This window comes from Panulirus ornatus, chromosome 65 (genome assembly GCF_036320965.1).
Source record: "Panulirus ornatus isolate Po-2019 chromosome 65, ASM3632096v1, whole genome shotgun sequence".
NCBI classification, from domain to species: Eukaryota; Metazoa; Arthropoda; class Malacostraca; order Decapoda; family Palinuridae; genus Panulirus; species Panulirus ornatus.
Window position 1 is genome coordinate 17091515 of NC_092288.1, and position 21732 is coordinate 17113246.

Here is a 21732-nt window from a genome sequence, read left to right on the forward strand (position 1 = left end):
CCTTCAAACATACCCATTTTTGCTTTCCGAGATAATGTTCTCGACTTCCACACATTCTTCATGGCCCCCGGAATTTTCGCCCCCTCCCCCACTCTATGATCCACTTCCGCTTCCATGGTTCCATCCGCTGCCAGATCCACTCCCAGATATCTAAAACACTTCACTTCCTCCAGTTTTTCTCCATTCAAACTCACCTCCCAATTGACTTGACCCTCAACCCTACTGTACCTAATAACCTTGCTCTTATTCACATTTACTCTTAACTTTCTTCTTCCACACACTTTACCAAACTCAGTCACCAGCTTCTGCAGTTTCTCACATGAATCAGCCACCAGCGCTGTATCATCAGCGAACAACAACTGACTCACTTCCCAAGCTCTCTCATCCCCAACAGACTTCATACTTGCCCCTCTTTCCAAAACTCTTGCATTTACCTCCCTAACAACCCCATCCATAAACAAATTAAACAACCATGGAGACATCACACACCCCTGCCGCAAACCTACATTCACTGAGAACCAATCACTTTCCTCTCTTCCTACACGTACACATGCCTTACATCCTCGATAAAAACTTTTCACTGCTTCTAACAACTTTCCTCCCACACCATATATTCTTAATACCTTCCACAGAGCATCTCTATCAACTCTATCATATGCCTTCTCCATATATATATATATATATATATATCCTAGCCGGAGCCAGGTACCCATTTAATCAACCAACTCTTATGGATGGATGAACAGCTGGTTTGACTGTAGACCGACTGCCGTAACAAGGGTTCGAACCCATATGCTCGATCATGGGCGGCCCGCGAATGCGTTAGGGTCTGGAACGTTAACCGCTCCACTACACGGTTCCCTTAACTTATATATTTTGCAATTGTCTTATCATTAAGAAAGGAAATTGAATGCGAATTTCCATACAGAAGAATAAACGATAAAAAGGCCATTTCAAGGGAGAATTTTCAAACAGTTATATGGAAAGGAAATTTTATAAAAACGTTTAAATATGATAAAAAAAAGATGAATTTTTTATTGATTCATCAAATTAGGAATTCAACGTGTATGAAGAATTACCCGGGAACTGGTAAAGATAAAGGAAGGTATGGAAAGGACCTGGTAAGGTGTAGCAGGACCTGTTACAACTTAATGATGTTTTAAGGTAGTTTAGGGAGGACCTGGAACGACTTAAAAGATGTTATATGGAACTGGTGAGACTCGTCCTGACCAGACCTGGGAGACTTATGGTGTGACCAGTGGAAGACCTGATATGACCTGGAAGACATGGGTAGGACCTGTGGAACATCTGATATGACCTGGAAGACGTATGATGTGACCTGTGGGTGACTCAAGATGACCTGTTAGACATATGGCGTGTCCTGTGGGAGACCAAATATGACCTGATCGACAAATGACTTGACCTGTAACCTGTAAGAGGCCAAAGGAAACATGTGATGTGACCTGTGGCTGGCCTAACACGACCTGATGGACACATTCTATGACCTGTATGGGACTTAATATAACTCGATGAACGATTGATCATTCGCTATTAGATAGAAGAAACCTGATCAGGTCTTCTGGCGATACCTTGGAAAGACCTGGGTAAACCTGGCTAAGACCTGGGGACTAATCTTATAACCTGTGGTGACCTGGTAAGACCTGATGAGCAAGGTTATGGGATGTAAGGCTCGAGTGAAGATCAGGTAAGGGAAGGATGAACCGAAATATCAAGAAAACATAGGAAGATATAGAATAAAAAAAGCAATTGATCGGGTTACTCTCTCTCTCTCTCTCTCTCTCTCTCTCTCTCTCTCTCTCTCTCTCTCTCTCTCTCTCCCGCCCCTAACACGCAGCCAAAAGGGAAAAGTGGTGATGACGACGTAGATTAATTGCTTATGACAATCGCTAAAAGAATAAAAAAGTACGAGTGGCTTCGACGATAAGCTTCGCCATAAGAGAGAGAGAGAGAGAGAGAGAGAGAGAGAGAGAGAGAGAGAGAGAGAGAGAGAGAGAGAGAGCCGATGGTGGAAATGTTCAGTACATATATAAGAAGCAAAATGGAATACTGCTGCGCTGTGCGGCCATCAGAATAAACAAGCTGTAATTAGCCAGTCTAAAAGAATTCGAAAGCCATTTTACAAACAGGATCAAAGGGGTTGGAATACATAGACTTTCACAGCCTATATAGACGAAAGAGGAGGAGGAGGAGGAGGGAGAGAAGACGAAGGAGAAGAAGAAGAAGAAGAAGAAGAAGAAGAAGAAGAAGAAGAAGAGAAGAAGAAGAAGAAAACTGGAGGAGAAGAAAGAAGGGTGAGACGAAGAAGAAGAAAAAGGAGGAGGAGTAGGAGGAGAAGGAGGAGAGGAAGACGATGAAGGAGGAGAAGAAGGAGGAGGAGAAGGAGGAGGAGAAGGAGGAGAAGAAGAAGAAGGAGAAAAAGAAGGAGGAGAAGAACACGAAGAAGGAGGAGAAGAAGAAGAAGAAGGAGGAAAAGGAGACGAAGAAGGAGGAGAAGAAGGAGGAGAAGAAGACGAAGAAGGAGAAGGAGAAGGAGAAGAAGAAGGAGGAAAAGAAAGAGAGGAAGAAGGAGGAAAAGAAGGAGAAGAAGAAAAGACTAAGAAGAAAGATAAATGAAAGTCTGTGCACAGCAGCAAAATGCTGGTGATCAGAGAGGACACACAACATACTGCGAACGAAAAGGCTGGCAACGTGAGGGGGAAAAAACAGGCTCATTAAGTCTGCAAGAATCCCCTGCAATATATGACAACAGCACAAAGCAATAACTTAGGGGAGAACAGTAGGGGAAAAATAAGGAGGTGGAGGGTCTGTTTAATGCCCTCATGTAAGGTCGTGCTCTAGGGTCGTGCCGTCGCGCTCTAGGGTCGTGCCGTCGTGCTCTAGGGTCGTGTCGTCGTGCTCCAGGGTCGTGCCGTCGTGCTCTAGGGTCGTTCGTCGTGCTCTAGGGTCATGCCGTCGTGCTCTAGGGTCGTGTCGTCGTGCTCCAGGGTCGTGCCGTCGTGCTCTAGGGTCGTTCGTCGTGCTCTAGGGTGGTGCTGTCGTGCTCTAGGGTCGTGCTGTCGTGCTCTAGGGTCGTTCGTCGTGCTCTAGGGTCGTGCTGTAGTGCTCTAGGGTCGTTCGTCGTGCTCTGGGGTCGTGCTATCGTGCTCCAGGGTCGTGCCGTCGTGCTCCAGGGTCGTGCCGTCGTGTTCTAGGGTCGTGCCGTCGTGCTGTAGGGTCGTGCTGTCGTGTTCTAGGGTCGTACCGTCGTGCTGTAGGGTCGTTCGTCGTGCTCTATGGTCGTGCTGTAGTGCTCTATGGTCGTGCTGCCGTGCTCTAGGGTCGTGCCGTCGTGCTCTGTTGTCGTGCTGTCGTGCTTTTGGGTCGTACCGTCATGCTTTAGGGTCGTGCCGGCGTGCTCTAGGGTCGTGCCGTCGTGTTCTAGGGTCAAGCCGTCGTGCTCTAGGGTCGAGCTGTCGTGCTCCAGGGTCGTGCCGTCGTGCTCTTGGGTCGTTCGTCGTGCTCTAGAGTCGTGCCGTCGTGCTCTATGGTCGTGTCGTTGTGCTCCAGGGTCGTGCCGTCGTGCTCTAGGGTCGTGCTCTAGGGTCGTGCCGTCGTGCTCTAGGGTCGTGCCGTCGTGCTCTGTTATCGTGCTGTCGTCCTCTCGGGTCGTGCCGTCGTGCTCTAGGGTCGTGCCGTCGTGCTCTAGGGTCGTGCTGTTGTGCTCTAGGGTCGTGTCGTCGTGCTCTAGGGTCGTGCCGTCGTGTTCTAGGGTCGAATCGTCGTACTCCAAGGTCGTGCCGTCGTGCTCTAGGGTCGTGCCGTCGTGCTCTAGGGTCAAGCCGTCGTGCTCTTGGGTCGTGCCGTCGTGTTCTCGGGTAGTGCCGTCGTGCTCCAGGGTCGTGCCGTCGTGTTCTAGGGTCGTGCCGTCGTGTTCTAGGGTCGTGCCGTCGTGCTTTAGGGTCGTGCCGTCGTGTTCTAGGGTCAAGCCGTCGTGCTCTAGGGTCGTGTCGTCGTGTTCTAGGGTCGTGCCTTCGTGCTCCAGGGTCGTGCCGTCGTGCTCTAAGGTCGTGCCGTCGTGTTCTAGGGTCGAGCCGTCGTGCTCCAAGGTCGTGCCGTCGTGCTCTAGGGTCGTGCCGTCGTGCTCCAGGATCATGCCGTCGTACTCAAAAGTCGTACTGTTGTGCTCATGGGTCTTGCCGGCGTCTACAAGGATCGTACCGTCATGCTCAAGGGTCGTGCCGTGGATCTCAAGGATTGTGTCATCCTTAATAGTCGTACCGTTGTGCTCAAGGGTCGTACCCTTATGCTCAAGGATTAAACTGTTGTGCTTAAGGGTCGTGCCGTCGTTGTCAGGGTCATATCATCATCTCCAAGGGTCGTGCTGCTCAAGGGTTGGGCTATTATGGACAGAGGTCGAACCACTCATTAACCCCAACAGAGGCCTCCTGTCTCCAAGCTGAGAGTTGCGTATGTGTGTGTGTGTGTGTGTGTGTGTGTGTGTGTGTGTGTGGTACAAGGCAGAGTCATCTAAGGTACAGGAAAGTAAAGTAGAAACGTCAAAGTACAGGGAACATGAGAGAGTTAGCATAGTATAGAGAACAGAGCAACGGTACATCCAATAGGCTTCTGACAACAGATGACACGCAACGGTACATCCAATAGGTTTCTGACAACAGATGACACGCAACGGTGCATTCAACAGGTTTCTGACAACAGATGACACACATCGGTGCATTCAACAGGTTTCTGACAACAGATGACATACACCGTTACATTCAACAGGTTCTTGACAACAGATACCACACAAAGGCACATTCAACAGGTTCTTGACAACAGATGACACAATGCGATACTTTCAACAGGTTCCTGACAACAGATGACACGCAACAGTGCACTGAACAGGTTACCAGATGACACACAGCAGTACAAACAACAGAATATTTACACTGTGGCTCGCAAAGAATGGAGCAAACAACAGGTTACACACACTATGGTACACAAAGAATGGAGCAAACAACAGATTACACACACTATGGTATACAAAGAATGGGGCAAACAACTGAATACACATACTATGGTACACAAAGAATGGGGCAAACAACAGAATACACACACTATGGTGCACAAAGAATGGGGCAAACAACAGAATACACACATTATGGTACACAAAGAATGGGGCAAACAACAGAATACACATACTATGGTACACAAAGAATGGGGCAAACAACAGAATACACAAACTATGGTGCACAAAGAATGGGTAAACAACAGAGGACATACACTATGACTTACAGTGAATGGGGCAAACAACAGAATACACACACTATGGTACACAAAGAATGGGGCAAACAACAGAATACACACACTAAGGCTTACAATGAATGGGGCAAACAACGGAATACACACACTGGCTCACAAAGAATGGGGCAAACAACAGAATACACATACTATGGTACACAAAGAATGGAGCAAACAACAGAATACACATACTATGGTACACAAAGAATGAGGCAAACAACAGATTACACACACTATGGCTCACAAAGAATAGGGCAAACAACAGAATACACACACACACACACACACACACACACACACACACACACACACACTGTCTCACAAAGAATGGGGAAAAGAACAGAATACACACACACACTCTCATAAAGAATGGGGCAAACAACAGAATATATACACACACTATGGCTCACAAAGAATGGGGCAAAGGACGAGAATAAGCTCCATGCACCACGTAAGGTACAGCATGGTACAAACAACACTCATCAGGTACATCAAGTTACACACACCACGGTACATCAAGTTACACATAAGAGGGTCCCAGGGTAAAGATTATAGCTATGTATGTATGTTTATTTTCATGGTACAACAGAAGCATTACTTTGCTTACTGCAGCATACATAATTGTACTCGCATTTGTATAATGATACAGCAGGTTACACAGACACATAACTACAGACACACACACACACACACACACACACACACACACACACACACGTATGTAAGGAGAGCTGGGTTCACAAGTTGGGCTCACACAGGAGGATGTGCTACGTTGGAAAACCAGACCTGACGGTTTATGTTGAAGTCATCTGTTGGACGGTTTAGTACGACGGGTTTATCAGCTAGACAACAATTGTAGGATCCTACAACGCCAGTCGACTTAGATGGAGGCAGGACAATAAAGTAGAAGGCTCCTCCCAACACTCTACTATAGATGGAAACAAGAGAGTAAAGTAGAAGGCTCCTCCCCACCCACCACTATAGATGAAGGGAGAGTAGTAAAATAGAAGTCTCCTTCCCCTCCACTGTTCTCTCCGGCGTATCAGCCAGTAGGCAAGTAACTATGAAGAAACATCATGTAATATACTGTCAAGGAAATTCTATAGGAAAGGATAAATGGAAAAACATATGCTGTTCTAATACCAGCGGATGAATAGTATGAAGAAGAGGACTTTGCATCGCAAATCTGTCAAGAAAAAAGAGGTTGAAGCACAAGGCTATAACACTCATTCTTGGAAAAGATCTTCCACTGATACAGTGTCATTAGGATGCTTGTCTTGCCGGACTTGAAATGCATTGAGAACTGACAGCAGTAGATTCCTGTGTTTGTGAACTCTACCACTGAAAGGGACATTTCTCCACGTTTGTGTTACACCATCTCTATAATCTTCCACCATTACCTCTGGTCGCTGGTTCTCCGTCTAACTTGAAGAATTGATCGTGCGCTTTATGTCATCGTAGTTATCAAGTACTTTGAAAACATTCTCTGAGGCGTCTCTGTTTCCAGGATATAACTTGTGAAACCCCCTCCTCTCTTTCTTGTGAAGGTTTTCTCTATGTCTGAATAATGGCATCAGTTTCATAGCATTACTACATATTCTCTGTATTAATTCTCTGCCTGTCGTAATGTTTGGTGACCCAGACAGACGGCGATGAGCTTTGTAACACATCTCTGTATTGTTTGTAGTTGTTCTCTACCATTTGTAAATTTTGGTCACCCAGACCTGAGCAGTTTATTCCAGATGTGGTCTGACTACGCCGTTGCAAAGCGTAAGCACTATAGCTATAATGTCTTCGATATATTTCTCATTTCCTATATATTTCACGAATGAAAATTCTCCTCTCCAATTTTCTTTTACTCTCATTTTCTACCCACATTTTCCTTGTAACATTCAACATTCAGTGATTCTCTGAGTTGTTGCTTTAGATCTCAGGTACGCATTGCCTGTACGTCTAATTACATTTTTTATTCATCCTTCTAGCCTGGCTTTTCTCTCTCACTACTTCTCGCAGATTATTGTCTTACTTAAAAGCACGAATTTCCTTTTTATTCGAATTTAAACCACATTTTAACTGTACCTAAATCTTACAAGCTGATACGGTTTATGTTACCAGTATTCCGGCACATTTGATCAAAGGTTTCTTAATATATCGTATCAAGCCGTTTTCGCTAAGATAAAGTACGAAGATTTACAATGATTTACAGTAAATCATTGTTCCTTAACTTTTCACTAACCTCGAAAAAGGTAAAATTCCTTCTCCATAGGAAGGATTAAACGCAACATTATTTGACGTAAAACAAAAAAAAAATCTCTTAAATCGACTGCTTTCTTTCCTCTCTAAGTCATCTGTCAAGAAATCTAAGTTTAATAATGAAGTTGTCAAAAATCACCAGCAAGCATTGCTTATTTCTTGTTCATTAGAGACAATTCCTTTTTTTACATTATACTTTTATTACATTATCATTATGGTTTTTAGGGATAGACTTTTTTTTTTTTTACTTGAGCGATCATATGGGTTGTTTTATCCATCAGTTCGATGCAGAGTGGGTCTTATTCATCGACATCACTATTATGTAACCTGGTTATATCAAACTCTCCCTGACGTGGAACATGACCCCGCCACCTGCACTATGTACTCGATAGTTACCAAACACCACACGTCCTGGCGTCTGCTAATGGGTTATGATTGGATGGGGTTACCCTCATTTATGTAACTGCTTTGATACACGACTTTTCTGACAGTCCATAAGCTAAGAGAGCTTTTAATTCATTCTGATTTAAGCTTACATTAATGGCACTGGTGCAGAAACCTTTGATACTAATGAACTGATAAACACCTTGAGATGCAACGTATATTCTGGACCCTAAAGATTAATCTGACATGTAACTCGCAGCTTACTAGTAAACAGGTCAAAGGTACACACAGCAGGGTACATCTGCCAGGGTACACTCAGCAGGGTACATCTACCAGGGTACACTCAGCAGGGTACATCTACCAGGGTACACTCAGCAGGGTACATCTACCAGGGTACGCTCAGCAGCGTACATCTATCAGGGTACACTCAGCAGGGTACATCTACCAGGGTACACTCAGCAGGGTATATCTATCAGGGTACACTCAGCAGGGTACATCTACCAGGGTACACTCAGCAGGGTACATCTACCAGGGTACACTCAGCAGGTTATATCTATCAGGGTACACTCAGCAGGGTACATCTACCAGGGTACACTCAGCAGGGTACATCTATCAGGGTACACTCAGCAGGGTACATCTACCATGGTACACTCAGCAAGGTACATCTACTAGGATACACTCAGCAAGGTACATCTACTAGGATACACTCAGCAAGGTACATCTACCAGGGTACACTCAGCAGGGTACACCAACCAAGATACACACAAAGGACATACACAACAAGATACAGCTCGGTTAGTTACACCCACCAGGGTAGGTACACATAACAGGGTGCACCCCAGCAAGGAATACCCACCAGTACACACGCAAGGTACACCCATCAGGATACACACCAGCAAGGTACACCCACCACCCATCCATAAGGGTACACAAAGCAGGGTACACATCAGCAAGGTACACACACCATGCTACAACCATCAGGGTACACAGAGCAGGGTACACCCACCAGATTTGCACAGCAGAGTAACTGACGTGCCTGAAGGTATGGACTCCTCCTACCTGAATGTGTTTGCAGATGATGCAAAGGTCATGAAGGAAATGGAAAACAAGGAGGACTGCATCAGCTTACAAGGGGACCTAAACAGACTCCAAAGTTGGCCTGCTACGTGGTCGATGAAATTCACCCTGAGCAAATGCAAAATAATGTGGACAGAATATGGCAAGTGAAGGCTTCAATATGATTATTTTCTAATAGGAAATAAACTTAAGGATTCTGCGTGAGAAGGACGTGGGAGTTGGGATTGTCCCTAACCTGACGCCAGAGTCCCACATAAGGGGAATAGTTACGGAGATAAACTGTATATTGCCAATATCAGGAACAGTCTTCAGTGTATGGATAGGATAATATTTAGCAAGTTATTCATATCCTGCGTAAGGCCAAAACTAGAATATGCTTCTAAAGAAACACAAAGAATTGATAGAGAAAGTCTGGAGGAGGGGCAAAGGTGGTGCCAAAATTGAGAGAGAGCTAAGCTGCAGGGAAATGCAGGAGGATTTAGATTTACCCACTTTGGGAAAGAGAAAAGACGTGGGTGACCTGATCACAAACTTCAAGTTTTGAAACCGATCGACGACGGAGGAATAGAACAACCAGAGAACATGACATGAAACCTGTAAGAAACTTGTCTATATGTAAAGAAATGTAAGGAAATGTAAAGAAACTTGTTCATTTGTAAATGTAAGGAAATGTAAAGAAACTTGTTCATTTGTAAACGTAAGAAAATTTAAAGAAACTTATCATTTGTAAACGTAAGGAAATGTAAAGACTTTTGTTCTTTTGTAAATGAATATTTTCACAGTATAAGGGAATGACTGGGGACGTGGTTAATGCAGTCAGCATACGTGAAATTAAGAAGCTGTATGATAACAGGGAATGTTCAAGAGATGGTACCCCACGAGTGTAAAAATCCCCTCCCCTTCCCCCCTCACGGTACACATAGGTAAATTACACAGCTGGGGACACCCACCAGGGTACATACAGCAGGGTACACCCACTAAGGTACGCACAGCAGGGTAAACACGATAGGATACACCCCAAGTGGGATACACCCAGCAGGGTACACATAATAGGAACAACCCCAGCGGGGCACTAGTTCGTCCTCAACCTCCAGGGAGACGGGACGTGTCTGGCACCCGCTACTAACTTGGGGAGCCAATCCGTTGAACTCCCTCTTTACCCTTCCTACCCTCTCTCTCTTTTCACCCCATGACGCAACGCGGGGTCCACACTACATAAATGGCGTTCTCTGTAGCAGAGACAATGCATGTGAGGGTGGGTAGTGGCCAGAGCTGCTGGGGCACATGTGGTAGGGTGGCAGACATTTATTCTGTGGTTCCGTCTCGCAGTGTCATTATATGAGTTAGGACGCGGGAGCTGCAGCGACTATATTCTTGTGGGATGGTTAGTCCACGTCCGCACCCGCGCTCGAGTTCGTCATGGCTGGTGCTCGGGTGAAAGCATTTCATCGACACGAGAGACCACATTAACCCGCCTCTACCAAGACTCATCGACGCAGAAATTTCCTCGGGGCGTAGTTTGGACCACCAACTCACCGAGGATCAAACGTTGTTTCTAAAGACATTGACGAACTCGATACTGCAGCCACGGTAATTAAGGCGGGTGTTGTTGTCATCAAAGAGGTTGATAGATTGTTGCTGAGACGAGCTAACTGGGGGGGGGGGGGGTATGGACGGCTCCATCCAGCTCGCAGCAGTGGGCATGGTGGAGCCGTAAGCTCACCCCGCCTCACTGATGAAATTCCTGAGTGTGTGGAAGTGATGAGGGTTCGTAATACAGGACGAGGTACTCGCCCTCGCCCAATAGCTTCCATCATTTACCGCTTGTTGTATCATGTACGTCACTCGCTCGACAGAGGCACACTGGAAAACCATTAACACATAGTATTATATCAGAGCCAGGTACTCCCATCTGCCATGGTAGTGTTGCGTAGGGATTTTAACGAACCTGACGCCCCAGACCGACAAAAACAGTCGGATTTATCACTAGTGGTTGACCTTTTTCACACAGATTCAAAACTCTCTTTACCTTGCTTTAACCAACATGGCAAACCATTACTTACATACCACTCCGGTCTAGATATAAAAGTTCAATTTTTGTGGTCTCCGCCCTCACGAACACCCATCGTCTGGTGGTCAATTCCTAAACAGACAGGCAGACTGTCACTTCCTCAGTTACTTCAATACAGATACAGGACTGTGCAGTATCACAGGACTGAAACGGTTACCATGAACTTGGAAACTAAATGAGATGTTTACGCCAACACCGTCTCGGAAACGTAGCCTAGGTTAATACCTGAGATAACGCTGACTGCATCCAAATGACGTATCCTGGATGACTCCCACTACCAAGAGACTAATGCAGCAAGGAGACCAAGCCTGCCAAGGAAAGCTAATCCCTTCAAGGCTCTCCGTAGAGATATACGATTCGATTAAATGTACACAATGCGAAGAAATCTTAACATCCTGCCCGTGTACATCGCCCGAGACATTCCAGTGTCAACCAGTAGTCTGGAAAGAGATGAGTCGTCTGAGCAAGCAGGACCCCACCCTTCCCTGCAGTCATTACAAGCATTTACCTTCCACCTTACCTCCCTGCCCCAACGTCTCCGAGTTATTACAGGTGCGAGTTACACAGCCTCAGGGTAAAGCGCTCCACTACACCCGCCGTCTAATGTATGAAATTCTTCAAGAATTTCTTCCTTGAACGGGTCAGACCCTCGTGCGCTATCACCAGTGCTTTACCCCAGGAACTTGAATGCCGCACCGGTAAGGTTTCCGGTGTTATCGATCCCCAGTACCGACATCAACAAGGTTACGACCTTTCTCAATGAGTTGACGTACTTCTATTACCCGACTCTCTCCCACTCCCTTTCCCCCCTTTCCCAGTTTACTCAGTGAAAACTCTGTGCGGAACCGGGCTGGCACAGACACCGCCACCTCTAAATAACCATAAGAATTTGGTGATAATAAGACCTTCTTTACCATCCACGATCTCGTCAGCTTCTTATTTGTCACAGTCTTGCGAGATGTCTGTGGCTCTCACCTTCGTTGGCTTCCAGAAAGCCCACGACCTGGTCAGCCATAACACAGTCATCGACAAAACCTCCAACATTGACCTACTGAGGAGAATCATTTCATGGTCTGTTGACAACCTCAATGAGGTTGCACATTTCCAGAGGACCACCTCCACCTTCCAGACCCTCACCTCTAGGGTCATAGAGATCACAAGTGCGGAACCGCTGCGTTTCCTCATCTCAACAAATGACACCTGAGTGGGATACACCCGCTTGATGAAAGGCCTTTGACGACTGACTCAGTCATTGGTATATCAACGTTGGCATTATCTCTCCCGATTATGTTTCTCTCTACAGCACCCATAACACCTTCCAGAACCGGATTCCCACAAGCCACGTCACCATCGACTAACTCAAGTACGAAGCCATGGACATCAGCCTTGCTTTCATCCATGTCCCATCCCATCTTGTCTCTCTAAACCCCAGCCCTCTCTAGGTTGTCCAGTCTACTAAGCTCTATGGTGTCACTCGGACTGTAAGCTAAAGCAGAAGGACCTTACCATCTATCGAATCTCCCAGCTATCGTCTTTATAAACCTTGCCGACTCAGTACACCTGGACTCCTTGCGCCTTAGACTCACCTACGTCTTCTGATCTTTCTCCCTATCCACCTCACACCAATGGCTGTTAAAGACGATGCTTAGAAAGGCATGCAAGGATCATCCTCTGTCTCTCATATAAACCCTGTCAACAAACATTCAACATGACGGTCCTCCTGACTCCTTCCAACTATCACTGGTACTTCGTCAAATAGTTCGGGAAGAAGGTGCTACACCAACCTCGCTATCGTCACCTTCAGCCACCTGAGATCCGTTGTTGTCGGGTTTCAGTTCAGCGTAGCAATCGTAATCGAGCTCATCAAAGCTCATACACACCGCTACAAGAAGAGCCTCATCCCAGCCATCATGAAGATCAATATTTTGTAGACTGTCACCTCATTGTATGTGCAAAGATTGACTACTTAACCCCACTTCCCTTCATTTCATTGCCTGATTGTTCATAATTCTCTCCTTCACTCAGCATATTGTTATCATGAATTTTCATTATTATTATTACTATTATTATTATCATCACTACTACTATTTCCATCTCTTGGGAAAGAGGATAAAGAATACAGCCCACGTATTCCCTGCGTGTCGTAAAAGGCGACTAAGAGGGGCAGGAACGGGTGGCTTGAAATTCTCCCTTCCTGTATCATTTTCCGGAAGAACAGAGCAAGAAGCCAAACGAGGATTTTTTCCTCCAAGGTTTACATGGAAAATGGCGAGTATGTATGAAAAAATGTTATTATTATCATTATCATCGTTATTATTGTTGATGATTATTCATCGTTATTATTATTATCATTATTATTATTATAATCATTATTATTATTATTATTATTATCATCATTATTATCATTATCATCATCACTATTGCTTGAATGGCAGAAGGTGATGGCAGACTAATCCAGGGGAGTGGGATAAGAATGAGAGGTATTTAGGAAAGCCGTACTGACGTGTGCGAGAGGCGTGGAGTGCGGGAGGACGGAGGTAAGCAGGTGAGACTGGTTAGTAAGTGCTGGGATGCGAAAGTTAAGTTGCTAGTGAAAGAGAAAAAAGATAGGTGTATGGGCGTTATGTGCCTGGAGGGAGTGCATGTGAGTGGGAGATGTACAAGAGAAAGCGACGGAAGACAAGAGGAAGTTGCAGGGGCTGACAAGAAGGCAAATGAGAGTTGGGGTCTGAGACTATTAGTATACTGCAAATTTTTCGTAGAAGTAAAGAAGTGCAAATAATGCAGCCGTGGACATGGAACCCAAAAAACAAATTAAATTTGTGGTTTTGATAACCTTTGGCCTTTAAAGAACTGTAAAAGGAATAGGCAAATTACAAGTTTCTTGTACGCATAATGTAGAGACATGAAAAACGATATCTTTTTGCCAAAGAAATAACGAAAAATAGGGATCGTTTCATAAACGAAGGAAGGAAGGAAGGAAGGAAGGAGAGACATAACAAAAACATTATATCCCTCTATATAAAGGAAGATGTAAAAACTAGAAGGCCCAGGAATGAGCGTGTTGGTACCCCACTTACCACGCTCAGATAGTCGGATGACTTCCTGTTTTAACATCACTCGTTTTCTTTCCAGAGGCCACTCCACTATCCAAGCACAAACTCGATTTTCTGAGCTTGACTTTTACCTAAGAATCTTCATTACTGAAAGATTTTTGAAGGCCTTTTTGAAGGCCGGTTATACAACATCCGGGGTCGACGTGCTGTCAATGGACTGAACCAGGAGGGCATGCGAAACATCTGGGGTAAACCAAGGAAAGGTCTGCGGGGCCTGGATGTGGAAAAGGAGCTGTGGTTTCGGTGCATTACACATGACAGCTAGAGACTGAGTGTGAACGAATGTGGCCCTTTCTGTCTGTTTTCCTGGCGCTACCTCGCTGAAGCGGGGGGTAGCGATGCTATTTCCTGTGGGAAGGGGTAACGACAGATATGGGTGAATGCAAGCAAGTACATGTGTATATATGTATATGTCTGTGTATGTGTATGTATATGTATGTATATGTAATATGTATAAGTATACGTATGTAAGTAGGAGAGATGGCCAGAGAGCGTTATTGGATTACGTGTTAATTGACAGGCGTGCGAAAGAGAGACTTTTGGATGTTGATATGCTGAGAGGTGCAACTGGAGGGATGTCTGATCATTATCTTGTGGAGGCAAAGGTGAAGATTTGTAGAGGTTTTCAGAAAAGAAGAGAAAATGTTGGGGTGAAGAGAGTGGTGGGAGTAAGTGAGCTTGGGAAGGAGACTTGTGTGAGGAAGTACCAGGAGAGACTGAGTGCAGAATGGAAAAAGGTGAGAACAAAGGAGGTAAGGGGAGTGGGGTGGGGGGAATGGGATGTATTTAGGGAAGCAGTGATGGCTTGCGCAAAAGATGGTTGTGGCATGAGAAGCGTGGGAGGCGGGCGGATTATAAAGGATAGTGAGTGGTGGGATGAAGAAGTAAGATTATTAGTGAAAGAGAAGAGAGAGGCATTTGGACGATTTTTGCAGGGAAATAATGCAAATGAGTGGGAGATGTATAAAAGAAAGAGGCAGGAGGTCAAGAGAAAGGTGCAAGAGGTGACAAAGAGGGGAAATGAGAGTTGGGGTGAGAGAGTATCATTAAATTTTAGGAGAATAAAACGATGTTTTGGAAGGAGGTGAATAAAGTGCGTAAGACAAGGGAACAAATGGGAACATCAGTGAAGGGGGCTAATGGGGAGGTGATAATAAGTAGTGGTGATGTGAGGAGATGGAGTGAGTATTTTGAAGGTTTGTTGAATGTGTTTGATGATAGAGTGGCAGATATAGGGTATTTTGGTCGAGGTGGTGTGCAAAGTGAGAGGGTTAGGGAAAATGATTTGGTAAACAGAGATGAGGTAGTAAAAGCTTTGCGGAAGATGAAAGCCGGCAAGGCAGCGGGTTTGGATGGTATAGCAGTGGAATTTATTAAAAAAAAAGGGGGTGACTGTATTGTTGACTGGTTGGTAATGTTATTTCATGTATGTATGACTCATGGTGAGGTGCCTGAGGACTGGCAGAACGCTTGCATAGTGCCATTGTACAAAGGCAAATGGGATAAAAGTGAGTGCTCAGATTACAGAGGTATAAGTCTGTTGAGTATTCCTGGTAAATTATATGGGAGGGTATTGATTGAGAGGGTGAAGGCATGTACAGAGCATCAGATTGGGGAAGTGCAGTGTGGTTTCAGAAGTAGTAGAGGATGCGTGGATCAGCTGTTTGCTTTGAAGAATGTATGTTAGAAATACTTAGAAAAGCAATTGGATTTGTATGTAGCATTTATGGATCTGGAGAAGGCATATGATAGAGTTGATAGAGATGCTCTGTGGAAAGTATTAAGAATATATGGTGTGGGAGGTAACTTGTTAAAAGCAGTGAAAAGTTTTTATCGAGGATGTAAGGCATGTGTACGAGTAGGAAGAGAGGAAAGTGATTGGTTCTCAGTGAATGTCGGTTTGCTGCAGGGGTGTGTGATGTCTCCATGGTTGTTTAATTTGTTTATGGATGGGGCTGTTAGGGAGGTGAAAGCAAGAGTTTAGGAAAGAGGGGCAAACATGCAGTCTGTTTTGGATGAGAGAGCTTGGGAAGTGAGTCAGCTGTTGTTCGCTGATGATACAGCGTTGGTGGCTGATTCGTGTGAGAAACTGCAGAAGCTGGTGACTGAGTTTGGTAAAGTGTGTGAAAGATGAAAGCTGAGAGTAAATGTGAATAAGAGCAAGGATATTAGGTACAGTAGGGTTGAGGGACAAGTCAATTGGGAGATAAGTTTGAATGGAGAGAAACTGGAGGAAGTGAAGTGTTTTAGATATCTGGGAGTGGATTTGGCAGCGGATGGAACCATGGAGGCGGAAGTGAATCATAGGTTGGGGGAGGGGGCGAAAGTTCTGGAAGCGTTGAAAAATGTGTGGAAGGCGAGAACGTTATCTCGGAAAGCAAAAATGGGAATGTTTGAACGAATAGTGGTTCCAACAATGTTATATGGTTGCAAGGCGTGGGCTATAGGTAGAGTTGTGTGCCGGAGGGTGGATGTGCTGGATATGAGATGTTTGAGGACAATATGTGGTGTGAGGTAGTTTGATCGAGGAAGAAATGAATGGGTAAGAGAGATGTGTGGTAAATAATAGAGGGTGGTTGCGAAATAGAGGGTGTTTTGAAATGGTTTGGTCACATGGAGAGAATGAGTGAGGAAAAATTGACAAAGAGGATATATGTGTCAGTGGTGGAGGGAAAGAGGAGAAGTGGAAGACCAAAATGGAGGTGGAAAGATGGAGTGAAAAAGATTTCGAGTGATCGGGGCTTGAAAATGCAGGAGGGTGAAAGGCGTGCAAGGAATAGGGCGAATTGGAACGATGTGGTATATCGGGGTCGACGTGCTGTCAGTGGATTGAACCAGGGTGTGTGAAGCGTCTGGGGTAAACCATGGAAAATTTTGTGGGGCCTGGATGTGAAAAGGGAGCTGTGGTTTAGGTGCATTACACATGACAGCTATAAATGAGTGTGAACGAATGTGGCCTTTGTTGTCTTTTCCTAGTGCTACCTCGCGCACCTGCGGGGGGACGGGGTTGTTATTTCATGTGTGACGTGGTGGCGACGAGAATGAATAAGGGCAGACAGTATGAATTATGCGCATGTGTATATATGTATATGTCTGTGTGTGTATATATATGTATACGTTGAGATGTATAGGTATGTATATGTGGGTGTGTGGACGTGTATGTATATACATGTGTATGTGGAGATGAACGTGCACTTCCATATAACATACAAACTTCCATCAGCCGGGATCGAACCCGGGACCTCTGCATGGCAGACGGGAGCACTACTGCAAGTCAGTAGTGGTCCCTTCTGCCACGCAGGGGTCTTGGGTTCGATCCTCCTGCTGTTCGAGTTTTGTAATATATATATATATATATATATATATATATATATATATATATATATATATATATATATATATATATATATATATATATATATGCACATCAATCACTACTGGAGAGAGAAGATATAAAGGATTAAGAAAACATTGGACTCGTTCTTGAGGAACACATGTTGATTTTCTGTTCATTAGTTTTCAATTGGTAGTGTACCGTCATCCGGGATCATAACAATCGTTCATCTTTCATCATTGCGTAGAGCAGCTCACCGAACACAGATGTAATATTGATTGGACGGTAATCTAAGGCGAAATTCCCTTTTAGGTAAATTGGTGTTGCACTCGCGAGCTTTCACCCATGCGTTTATATACGTCAGGGATTGGAAATATTATCTGTCCATTTACTTCTTTTTTACTGTTCTCGGAAGGAGGCTGTCAGGACCAGGTGACTTATCTGGGTTTGATTTTTTATTTATGATCAAGTTCATCATAACCTAGGGAGCCGCCGTGTGGGTCTACTTCGTCTCTTTCTGTCCTTTGAAATATATTCTATGCTTCTAATAAATTTAATTTAGTCTTCGATAGTGAACGGTGATTCGAAATACTTCTTTTATATGGTTTCGTTTGATAAGATGCCATTACACTTCAATAACAGGCCTCTAATCTTTTTAAGTCATCATATTATTCCTAGCTCATATCTGAAGAATATTCTGGTTCGTCTGCAGATCATTTGAAATTCTCTTCTCCAACTCTCCTTCGCTAAATCTCATTTATATATATATATATATATATATATATATATATATATATATATATATATATATATATATATATATATATATATATTTATCTTATTTATCATACTTTGTCGCTTTGTCGCTGTCTTCCGCGTTAGCTAGGTAAAGCAAGGAAACAGACGAAAGAATGGCCCAACCCACCCACATACACAAGTATATACATACACGTTCACACACGCACATATACATACCTATACATCGCAACGTATACATATGTATATACACACAGACATATGCATATATACACATGTACATAATTCATACTGTCCGCCCTTATTCATTCCCATCGCCACCCCGCCACACATGAAATGAAATCCCCCTCCCCCCGCATGTGCGCGAGGTAGCGCTAGGAAAAGACAACAAAGGCCACATTCGTTCACACTCAGTTTCTAGCTGTCATATACAATGCACTGAAACCACATCTCCCTTTCCACATCCAGGCCCCACAAAACTTTCCATGGTTTACCACCGACGCTTCACATGCCCTGGTTCAATCCGTTGACAGTACGTCGACCTCGGTATACCACATCGTTCCAGTTCACTCTATTCCTTGCACGCCTTTCACCCTCCTGCATGTTCAGGCCCCGATCACTCAAAATCTTTTTCGCTCTATCTTTCCACCTCCAGTTTGGTCTCCCACTTCTCCTCGTTCCCTCCACTTCTGACACATATATCCTCTTTGTCAATCTTTCCTCGCTCATTCTCTCCATGTGACCAAACTATTTCAAAACACCCTCTTCTGCTCTCTCAACCACACTCTTTTTACTACCACACATCTCTCTTACCCTTTCATTGCGTACTCGATCAAACCACCTCACACCACATATTGTCCTCAAACATCTCATTTCCAGCACATACACACACATACACACACACACACACACACACACACACACACACACACATCCATATATATATATATATATATATATATATATATATATATATATATATATATATATATATATATATATGTATATATACATATATGTATATCCCTGGGGATAGGGGCGAAAGAATACTTCCCACGCAATCCCCACGTGTCATAGAAGGCGACTAAAGAGGTCGGGAGCAGGGGGCTAGAAACCCTCCCCTCCTTGTATTCTAACTTTCTAAAAGGGGAAACAGAAGAAGGAGTCACGCGGAGAGTGCTTATCCTCCTCGAAGGCTCAGATTGGGGTGTCTAAATGTGTGTGGTTGTAATCAAGATGAGAAAAAAGGAGAGATAGGTAGTACGTTTGAGGAAAGGAACTTGGATGTTTTGGCTCTGTGTGAAACAAAGCTCAAGGGGTAAAGGGGAAGAGTGGTTTGGGAATGTTTTGGGAGTAAAGTCAGGAGTTGGTGAGAGGACAAGAGCAAGGGAAGGAGTAGCACTACTCCTGAAACAGGAGTTGTGGGAGTATGTGATAGAGTGTAAGAAAGTAAACTAGATTGATTTGGGTAAAACTGTAAGTGGATGGAGAGAGATGGGTGATTATTGGTGCCTATGCACCTGGGCATGAGAAGAAAGATCATGAGATGCAAATGTTTTGGGAACAGCTGAGTGAGTGTGTTAGCAGTTTTGATGCACGAGACCGGCTTATAGTGATGGGTGATTTGAATGCAAAGGTGAGTAATGTGGCAGTTTAGGGAATACTTGGTGTACATGGGGTGTTCAGTGTTGTAAATGGAAATGGTGATGAGCTTGTAAATTTGTGTGGTGAAAAAGGACTGGTGGTTGGGAATACCTGGTTTAAAAAGAGAGATACATATAAGTATACGTATGTAAGTAGGAGAGATGGCCAGAGAGCGTTATTGGATTGCGTGTTAATTGATAGGCGCGCGAAAGAGAGACTTTTGGATGTTAATGTGCTGAGAGGTGCAACTGGAGGGATGTCTGATCATTATCTTGTGGAGGCGAAGGTGAAGATTTGTAGAGGTTTTCAGAAAAGAAGAGTGAATGCTGGGGTGAAGAGAGTTGTGAAAGTAAGTGAGCTTGGGAAGGAGTCTTGTGTGAGGAAGTACCAGGAGAGACTGAGTGCAGAATGGAAAAAGGTGAGAGCAAAGGACGTAAGGGGAGTGGGGGAGGAATAGGATATATTTAGGGAAGCAGTGATGGCTTGCGCAAAAGATGCTTGTGGCATGAGAAGCGTGTGAGTTGGGCAGATTAGAAAGGGTAGTGAGTGGTGGGATGAAGAAGTAAGATTATTAGTGAAAGAGAAGAGAGAGGCATTTGGACGATTTTTGCAGGGAATTAGCATAAACGACTGGAAGATGTATGAAAAAAAGGAGGCAGAAGGTCAAGAGAAAGGTGCAAGGGGTGAAAAAGAGTGGAAATGAGAGTTGGGGTGAGAGAATATCATTGAATTTTAGGGAGGATAAAACGATGTTTTGGAAGGAGGTAAATAAAGTGCGTGAGACAAGAGAACAAATGGGAACATCGGTGAAGGGGGCTAATGGGGAGATAATACCAAGGAGTGGTGATGTGAGAATAAGACGGAGTGAGTATTTTGAAGGTTTGTTGAATGTGTTAGATGACAGAGTGGCGGATATAGGGTGTTTTGGTCGAGGTGTTGTGCTACGTGAGAGGGTTAGGAAGAACGATTTGGTAAACAGTAGTGAAAGCTTTGCGGAAGATGAAAGCCGGAAAGCCAGTGGGTTTGGATGGTATTGCAGTGGAATTTATTAAAAAAAGGGGGTGACTGTGTTGTTGACTGGTTGGTGAGGATATTTATGTATGGCTCATGGTGAAGAGCCTGAAGATTGGCGGAATGCATGAATAGTGCCGTTGTACAAAGGCAAAGGGGATAAAGGTGAGTGTTCAAATTACAGAGGTATAAGTTTGTTGAGTATTCCTGGAAAATCATATGGGAGTGTTTTGATTGAGAGGGTGAAGGCATGTACAGAGCATCAGGTTGGGGAAGAGCAGTGTGGTATCAGAAGTGGTTGATGATGTGTGGATCAAGTGTTTGCTTTGAAGAATGTATGTGAGAAATACTTAAAAAAATAAATGGATTTGCATGTAGCATTTATGGATCTGGAGAGGGCATATGACAGAGTTGATAGAGATGCTCCATGGAAGGTATTAAGATATGGTGTGGGAGGTAAGTTGCTATAAACAGTGAAAAGTTTTTATCGAGGACATAAGGCATGTGTTCGAATAGGAAGAGAGGAAACTGATTGGTTCTCAGGGAATTTTGGTTTGCGGCAGGGGTGCGTGATGTTTCTATGGTTGTTTAATTTGTTTATGGATGGGGTTGTTAGGGAGGTGAATGCAAGAGTTTTGGAGAGAGGGGCAAGTATGCAGTCTGTTGTGGATGAGAGGGCTTGGGAAGTGAGTCAACTGCTGTTCGCTGATGGTACAGGGCTGGTGGCTGATTCGGGTGAGAAATCGCAGAGGTGGAGGGAACGAGAAGTGGGAGACCAAATTGGAGGT

The 21732-nt window shown here is 44.4% G+C and overlaps 1 protein-coding gene across 1 annotated transcript in view; it reads left to right on the top strand.

Annotated features, from left to right (window-relative positions):
- The window catches only part of LOC139746556 (adenylate cyclase type 6-like), a 1154491-nt gene that overhangs the window by 1064919 nt on the left and 67840 nt on the right, over positions 1 to 21732 (top strand).